Here is a 9,704-nt window from a genome sequence, read left to right as displayed (position 1 = left end):
GGGAGACTTGGTTTACTTCAGTGGAAACACTTCTTTTAGAAATCCCATACACAGGTCATTTGAGGATGTATGTAAAGGATTCAGAAGCCAACTTGCATGCCCAGAGGCTTTGACAACTTGCACTGCCCCAGAGGTCTCCATTGCCATAAACACTTCTCCAAACGGAGCCAATAAACAGCTTTGCTTCCAGCCGTGCCGGTCTCATGGCACGTTGCCCAGACTGTGGAAAGAGAGGCCGTGTCCCCCTGCAGAAAGGGGTGGTGATTAGCGGATGGGGAAGTGTCTGGTTTCTGAAATGCCTCAGTGCAAGGTTGTCCTTATCTGACCACGGAAAGGTCATTTTTTCCAAGAGCGACCATCTCTTGGCACATCTTCCTTGAGGGATGAGCTAGGACTCCCCACCTTGGTGTGTGACTCTAACCACTGCCGATCTGGCTTCAGACTTGAGGTTTGTCCTAGATGCTTGGAGAGCTGTTCCCATGGTCTCCTTCTTACCATCTTTAATGCAAAAGCAAGTGGAGTGGGGCCTGTCCTCCTCTTTATGGGTTTGGAGTTGAGCCAAAATGTTCCCGGCTGGCAGAAGAACAGAGACGCCTAAAAAAGCATAAGGCAAACTGCAGTCCGTCCCCACGTGGGCTTGTGCTGGCGACACTGCCGTGGGGCAGGAAGCTGGCTCCACGGCACGCTTCCCTTACAGGAATAATCACAGCAATTCCTTGAATGACGACTGTCTGCCATTCCTTGTGTAGAAGACTGTATTTGTAAAGATGAATATATAGGGGCTATGGGTGGACAAGCGTAACACCTTTCCACATTGTTGTTACCATGCTGCTGTGTAACACTAAGTCTTGTAGGTTTGTGGGATTTGTGCCCCTGTCTCTGCAAGATGCTGCAGCTGTCATGTGTGTGTGCGTGCAAGAGGGAGTGGGGCGTCCTTTCTTTTTTCCCTTTCAAAGGATCAGAGTGAAGACGAACATGACTTGCCAAAGCGGCCACCTCTGTGTCAATACCAACACTTCTCAGCTTTGTCTGTAGTGTGCCCTCCCCCCAGTTCAGGTTTTCTTTCCTGTAAAAGTAGATATTGCTGAATCCCACGTACCCAGGGGAGGAGGAAGGTGTTTGAAAACCCTGAAACACGTGTACAGGCTCTGGAGCCAATGCCTTAGCTTGAGAACCGACGCCTTTGCTTACTAGAACTGAAAGGTATTTAGAGATCCAGTGTGCTTGTCACCTCTTAGGAAATTTGCTTGCTTTTTTAGACTCAAGTCACCCCTTGGAAAATCTCAGCTTATGCTTTGATTATGGAAAGAAAAAGCAAATCTCCTGTAAAGACCTCAGACAGAGCACAGCTGGTCAGAAAGCTTTTGCCGCTGTTATTTCCTATTTGAAATCTGGGTTGCTCCTGTGCTGGTGTCTGCACAACTAAGTGTGGTAATACTGAGTCACCCTCCAGACCCCTCCCAGGATCTTCTGGCACCTTAGCTGAGAATTGCTGACACGGGGCAGAAGAGTAGGGGGTCTTCCCTGGGCCGTCCGCTATGATTTTGGAGAGGCAGGGGGTTCCCCTTGGGAAAATCTCCAGAGCCACAGTCAGGTCTCTGTTTTTCAGCCAGCTGTGCTTGCATCAACTCCATTTACAGCCTGGGCAGGGAGCAGCTGTCAGTGTTCAATAATAAACAGCTTGCCTTGTAGCGTATTAGAGAACCCAAAAAGCATGAACATTTATTCAGAAAACTGAAATTGAAGTTAGTCGTCTTGCTAATCATCAGAAAGGGCCTGCATGAAATCAGTAGGAATTTTAACGTGGTCTTCAGGAAGAGAGGATGGAGGCATTTTTGTGCCATCCACTTTTTAGCAGCATTGAACCAGAATGTCAGGTTGGAGCCCAAATGGGAGCTGAAACTACGGGGAGGTATCATAGCCTCCAAAACAGATCATAGCCTCCAAAACAAGGGGCAAGCAGTGCAGAACTCAGCTTTTTTGCACAGAATTGTAGGTATGAATATGGCATCACAAATATTTCACTTAATTTCAGATTTCCCTCAGAAATGGGATGCCTGTTCAATGTAGGTGGCTTTGCACAGGACATGTATGGAAATCTTGAGATCAGCACCTTTTACATTGGGACCATCTCCATTCCCTTTGGCTACAGATGTCAAGCTGCTCTTGGTGGGAACAAAGGCTAGGACACACTGTAGGTTAGACACATCTCCCCCGTACATGTCCAGTCCTGGCACATCTCCTTCTTGAGGACAGTGAAGAAAACAGACTGGTGTCTAGTGCTCTCCCCACTGCTCCCTAGGACAGTTATTTCCAAATTCCTTGCAATGACCACTGTCAACCATCAGTATTTTTCAGTTCACCTTTCACTTCATCATGAAACTTTTAATTGGCAGGGAAGGAGGTTTTTTTGCATTTGTGGATCATGTCTGGGGAACCATTGCTCTAAGATAAGCAGCATGTCCTCTGAATATAGCAGCTGCTGTTGTGAGTACATATGAGTCAAGTGTAACTCTTATTCTTCCCTAGCCACTTACCTTTTCTCACTGTGTTTGATGACAGCTCAGGCCTGAAGTGCCATACAGACATAGCCCCAAGTTGAAATGTTTATGATGAAGGCTTTAACAAATTATATGCCATAGGACAGTGCACATACAGATACTGCTTTGCAACCAGTGGAGACTAAGCTATGTGCACTCATTTCCCAATGTTTTGCAACAACCACTGTCAACCTTCAGTATTTTTCAGTTCAACTTTCCCTTTTCTCATTCTGCATTGAGGTTGGCGGAGCTTCCCACGGTTTGATCCACTCTCTGGTGAGCTTAAGACACAGGCAGGAAGGGCTGGGGTATCCGCAGGGGCTGTGCAGGCAAGAGATGAAGCATGGCACAGGCATGTACTGCAATGAATGGCACCCAGCAGGAGAAGGACCCTGGGGTGCCACCTCAGCGGCCCCTGCTGCCATGTGCTGCCAGTGCCCCCCAGGTCCTGCAGGCTGGATCCCAGCTCTGAGCATGCTGGAGGCTGTCAACCCCTGTCCTGAACACCAAGACCCCAGGGGCAGGTTCATGATGAACACGTAGTCGGTCCCACAGTTCCTGCACAGCAGGAGACAAGCTCCACAAGGATGGCTGCTGTTGTGCGTGGATGTACAACAGTGATTCATGCCCCTTTTAAGGCTTGATGCCAGAGCTCACCCTCAGTGGGAGTTTTACCTGAGTCAGGCAGCAAGATGGGGCTCTTAGTGAGACAGCAACATCACTGTGTGGGCTGTACTAAATACAGTTGAGAGAACAGAGAAAACTGCCTGGTCATTTCTTTGGCCGTGATGTAAGTACCTGCCTTACACACTCACACACACAGCACACACAATAACCTATGGAGCACGACTGAGCTCCCTGCTCTGTGTCAAGGCAGAGTTTTCCCACCATGGTCTGCTCAACGTGCTGGAGAATGGGAGGCCCCTGGTTTGGCAAGTCACATTTTAAAACCCAGGCTACACGGTGTACCTGCCTTTGCATGTAAAACACTTCACGTGGAGAAGGGAAACAAGGTGGGATAACATGAGATTGATAAAGACCAAGCTCTTAGATGGGTGAGGAGTCTTAGTTAAGCATAAAATTATAGCTGTTTGTAGTGTTTCAGCTTTTAAAGCAGTAGTGCCTTCTTAAAAACAGAAGTTTTAATGATCCTTGAGAAATGTCTGTTCCCTATTCCCATTACAAGGACGGGAAGGACATGGGACCCATTTAATGCCAGAAAATGAAAGATCTAACCTTGTATAATTTAACACAGAAAAGCACTTCTTCTGTGGCAATTTGATTAGGGAAATCCTGCAGTGCGTCTCCACCTCTCCCTGCAGAACGGCACCGATTCTTCCTATACTTCTCCCTAGTTCATCTACTAGCCGAGTGGGAACAGGGACATCTCCAGTGATGATGCAGTGCCAGGATGCAGGACAGGGACATTTCTACCTGGGAGAAGTGGTACAATCTGTGCGTTCTCCTTTGCCTGAGGAAGGGTGAGGGAGCCCAAAAGCTTACAAATAAAGACATTTTTCTGCAACGATTTACTTGGTCTAATAGAAGATACCACCCTGCAATAGCTGGTATAAGCAAGTCTTTTGGGCCTGGACTGTGGTTCTGGTCATTAGAGACCTTCATGTAAGCACCAAAGTTAATCAAGGATGAGCCTTTGTGCAGGTATGAGGACATGTATTTGGGAATTGTGGGTGGGTGCAGCAACCAGGCCACACTTTAGAGGTCAGCTGAACTTTGAGGTGGCTTAAGAGTTCAACATGTCCACTCCAGACACTTCATAGATGAGAAAGGGACATGATGTGGTGGGGAGAGAAGAAAGGGAAGGTGACGATTTTACTCATTCCAAAACTAGGTCTTACTTTGTAAAGCTGTATTCCTGCTGGGAGTCCCTTCGCTACTCAACCTTCAGTATATCTATATCTGTATCTGTAGCTATATCTATATCCTCCGTAATGGTCCAAAGAATTTTGGAGAAAACTCAAATGAATTGGAAATCGCTGGGTATTCATTTCTCTGAAGAGTCTCACAAGTAGGCTGCTCGTTCTCCATGCCCGCTTTCTGCTGGACTTGTTTCCCCAGTACCAAGTGTTATCTGTGACAAATCTGATTAGGAACAAATTGTAAAAACGGTTCTCTATTTTCTTCATTTCCTATTGCAGTTTTCTGAGCAGCGGGTTGGGGTCCTGATGCCGGAGTCATTCAAGAGCTAACTGTCTGCTTTCCTAGCAATTATTTTCACTTTCCCGAGGGATGTCTGAACACCTGACGGCTGCTTGAGCATCCCAGGGCCAGGCACGTAGAAAAACACCAGCTAATTCCTAATGTTATCATAATTTCAGTAAAATATTAATAAATGTTGAATCGAAGAAGCATTCTGCCTTTTGAAAAGACATCTTGTTCAGGAGAGTACAACTGTTTAAAAAGATGACCTTTACCAGGACTTTTTAACTAATAAATATTTAATTGTCTTAAATAATAGGAACATAAACGTTTTAACTATATACATTTTGTCATCTCAGGAATGGAGGTTGTACAGCCATTCTGCAGACACTGTCCGGGTGCACGTCCGTGCTGTTGCCATGTTTAGACGAAAACTGGAACTGACACAGGCTGGGGGCTAAAAACCTGATCCTGCCAAACCTTCCCAGACCCCAGAAATCCCCTGCAGATCCTGCATCCCCATAAACCCTCCCATGGATTGTGCTTAGCCCGCATCCTCCCACAAATTGTGCCAACCCATTCCCCACCCAACCCCCCATGGATTGCACCTGCCCCCCCACCGCCACCCCCCTGCAGACACCCTCTGCCCCCCGCCCCTCTGCCGATGCCCCCCTATCTAGGGTTACCGGGGGGAGCAGGGAGCTGTGGGTTGGGAATGAGGAGCACCAGTGGGGCTGGAGGGTGGGAAAGGGGCTGTGGGTTGGAAGTGGGGGGCACGGGCAGGGCTGGGGGAGTTCAGGAGCGAGGGATGCTGGGAGGGCTGGGAGGGAGCAGGGAGCTGGACACCTGAGACACCTGAGAGGGAGCAGGCATTTTTCAGTTAAAAATGCTCTATGCACCCAGCCAGGGGTGTACACCAGACTTCAACAAGCCATTTATATGGCAGACGGATACCTCCAACGTGGCGTTAGGTGCGGTGCTGTCCCAGACACAGGAGGTGGGGGAACATCCAGTGGCCTACATTAGTCAAAATTGTTCTTGGGTCTGCTTCCCGGGGGAGACACGTGGGTTCATGCCCATTGTGTTCCTGGGAGCCAAAGACCCGGACCTCCCAGTGAAGAGCCAGGAGGTAGGAGCTGGGCTGAGAGAGAGGGTGAGTGAGCACAGGGGAGCTTGTAGGGGGCTGAGGAAGTGTGAGCATGTGTGCGAGATTGTGTGTGCATGTGTGCGTGTGGGGCCGTGCCGGGCAGGACATGTCGGCTGAGTGGAGCCCGGGAGGGAAACCCCCCCCGCCCAGGTCCCTCTTTAGCTGAGCCCCCCGGGAGCCCTGCGAACAGAGCGCACAATCAGGCGCAGCCCAACTAGGGAGCAGCGGTTTGCACGGGAGTTCGTGCAGAGGGGCGCGCAGAAGGCGCCCAGAGGGCTGGTCCGAGCAAGCGGCCTGAGCCCAGAGGCCTGAAGAGCAGCTGCTGAGACCAGGTAAGTATGAGAAGTAGCTCACAGCCGTGGCAGTGACTCGCCGTGCCCGTCAGCTTCAGCTTCCCCGCACCGAGACCCCACCCAGACAGAGCGTGCAGCCCTGGCCCTGGACTGCGGGGTCTGCCTGGGGTGGCAGCGGCTGCTGACCCCGAGCACAGGCGCTCCCCCACGTGTGGGATGTGCTCCTTGGTGGAGCCCCTGGAGCGCCGAGTGCGGGAGCCTGAGCAGGAGCTACGCCAGCTACGCACATCAGAGCCCATGAAGGCTACACTGACATCTACCGCTGGGCCCTACTCCAGGGAAATGGTGCAGAGAGGAAGGATGTGCAGGAGAAGGGGGAGGAGGTGGCCACAGAGAAGACTGGCAACAAAGACCCCCTGCAGCCACCTGGAAAACAGTTGTCTCCAGGTCCAGAGCATGCAGAGCTGGGGCCACTCCTCCCCGGCACGGCACATCAGGTAGCTCCCCGCACTATGCAGGAGGAGACTCCCACAGAGACGCCAGAGGAGGAGATAAGTGTTCAGGAAGTAAGTATTCCCACCCCGAGGAGGATACAGGGGGTGGGGATGGGGACTCTCTGCTGAGGGGCACAGAAGGACCTATCTGCCATCTGGACCACTTATCCCGAGAGGTCTGCTGTCTCCCTGCTGCCCGCATCCAAGATGTTGTGGAGAGAATCCCCAGGCTTGTCCATCCCTCTGACTATTGTCAGACTATGTTCTCTTCTGTTCTTCCTGTTGCAGTCTCCTCTCATCCAGGGCACAGATCTGGGAGGGCTACTGGGCTGTGCTGGACTCCTAAGAGATCATGTTCGCACTTGAGCCCGGACTCTTCAGCTTCATGCTAGCGCTGGCGCTGGGCCTCCTTGTCCACCATCTGCATCTGCCTCAGCTCCAGGTCATGCTTGAGGTTGTGCTCCTCAACTTCCAGCTGCAGCTGGTATTTGCACAAGTCCCACTCAGAGGATGGCCCCTCAGGGTCTGGATGGATCAAGGAGGTGATCTTGTAGCCTGGTCATCATCGCACAGGATCTTAATCAGGTCTTCTTTCTTCTGCTCCTCCTCCTCTCTTTCATCACCTCTTTCAAGTTGACCACAATCATGTGGTCATACTTGTCAGTCACCCCAGCTATCTACACTGTCCGCTTGACCAAATGCCAAATGAGAGATTGTTTGCTCAAGGGTTTCCAGTGACTCTGTTCCCTTCCCCAAATGATGCCTTCAAGACAGCAGCTTGTCAGAACCCACCACTACCATCACACGTGGTGGGCCAGTAGAGGGTGCTCCTGCATTGAGCCATGTGTCTCACTGTGCCCAACCACCTTCCAGGCTCCAAGTGCTTCTCTGGGGGTAATGAAGCCACCAACCATGATCTGGTCTGATCTTGGCACTATGCCCCATGGGCAACACAGGCCTAGTAGTCCTTGATGGTATTTGATCCACTGCAAGAACTTGGGGTGCTTCTCTGTCTGAAGCAGAAATAGTGGTTTCCCTTACTCAGCCGAACCAAGGGGATCCCAAGGTATAATCTACACCCTCTCCCAGTGAGTCTCCCTTGCTAGGTACACAGGAGAAATGTACTGGTTACAAGAAGTAGGTTTGGAATATGGCACAGGATAGAGCAATATCAGAGAAGTCCCTTAGTGCAAACGGTGGCATGGTAGCCTTTGATCACGCATGTGAGTAAATGCTGGCTATCTATTTAGTTAGTGAGGCTGTGCAAAATTTTGCCAGCTGTTTCATTTCAAAGCTGTTTAAAAATGTTTCAAGCTCAAAACAGTGAAATTGAAACACAACTAAAGGAGTCAAAATGAACTAAGGGCACTTGTAACATTTCAAAAGCTTGAACTGATTTTGAATTTTGAAACAGGGCTTACTTGGCCTCAGCGCTGGTCTCCGACAGCAGCAGCAGCCTCATCTTATCCCGCTCACAGATCTAGGGGTTTGCATACCTGGGAGGAGTCTGGCACAGCCCAGCAGCCCTGCCAGGGGTGTGAGCGCCCAGATCAGTGTATCAGATGAGGGGAGGCTGCAGCTGCTGCCTGGAACAGGAGGCAGCAGCAGTTCTCTCTGGTGCCGGGTACACTCCATGCCCAGCAGAAATCCAGGGGCTTGCACCCCAGGAGGACTGCTGGTCTTTGCCACACTACTCTTGGGGGACCAAGCTCCCGTATCTGTGCTGGATGAGGGGAGGCTGCAGCTGCTGCCTGGGACAGGCAGCAGCAGCATTTATCTCCAGTGCTGGGTGCAGCCTGTACCCCGGGGAAGGCTGCCAGGCTGTGCTGGACTCCTTCCAGGGATGCGAGCCACAGACCTGTGAGCTGGATGAAAGGAGGCTGCCCTGTCACCTGTGACTGGTGCTGAACCCGAATAAGCCCAGCTTCGAAACTTAAAATATTTTGAAACTTTTGAAATGTTCTGAGTGCCCTTGTTTCATTTCGAAGCTGTTTCAAATCCTTTTGTTTTGTTTCAATTTCACTGTTTTGAGTGTGAAATGCATTGAAACAGCTTTGAAATGAAAAACCCAGCAAAATTTTGCACAGCCCCACTAACTAAATAGATAGCCTGCATTAACTCAGATGCGTGATCAAAGGCTACCATGCCACCATTTGCTGGAAGGGATTTCTCTGATATTGCTCAATCCTGTGCCATATTGCAAACCTACTCCTTGTAACTAATACATTTCTCCTAGCATGGGAGACTTGTTGGGAGAGGGTGTAGTTTATGCCTTGGGATCCCCTTGGTTTGGCTGAGTAAGGGGGACCTCTATTTCTGCTTCAGACAGGGAAGCACCCCAAGTTCTTGCAGTGGATCAAATACCTTCAAAAGCTACTAGGCCTTTGTTTCCCATTGGGCATAGGGCCAAGATCAGTCCAGATCGAGAACGGTGCCTTCATTTCCCCCAGCCTTGCAGGTGTGGTCCAGGAGTGGGGGTGCCTGGACGTGAGGTGCCCCCAGGGACGCACTTAGAGCCTGGAAGGTGGTCAGGCTCAGTGAGGTGGGTGGTTCAGCGCAGGAGCAGTAGCCACTGGCCCACCACGTGTGATGGTAGCTGTGGGATCCGACAACCTGCTGTCTTGAAGGCATCACTTGGGGAAGGGAACAGAGTCACTGGAAACCCTTGAGCAAACAATCTCTCGTTTGGCATTGGGTCAAGTGGGCAGCGTAGATAGCTGGGGTGACTGACGAGTATGACCACATGACTGTGGTCAACTTGAAAGAGGTGATGAAAGAGAGAGGAAGGAGCAGAAGAGAGAAGACCTGATTAAGATCCTGTGTGATGATGACCGCCTGCAAGATCACCTCTGCACGTGCAGGCAGAACCCGAGGGGCCATCCTCTGAGTGGGACTTGTGCAAATACCAGCTGCAGCTGGAAGCTGAGGAGCGCAAGCTCAAGCATGACCTGGAGCTGAAGCGAATGGAGATGGTGGAGAAGGAGGCCCAGCACCAGCACAAAGAGGTCCAGCGCCAGCATGAGCATGGTGGCCAAGAGGCCAGGTTCAAGTGTAAACACCATCTCGCAGT

This window comes from Alligator mississippiensis, chromosome 1, assembly GCF_030867095.1.
Source record: "Alligator mississippiensis isolate rAllMis1 chromosome 1, rAllMis1, whole genome shotgun sequence".
NCBI classification, from domain to species: domain Eukaryota; kingdom Metazoa; phylum Chordata; order Crocodylia; family Alligatoridae; genus Alligator; species Alligator mississippiensis.
Note: the sequence above shows the minus strand (reverse complement) of the source record.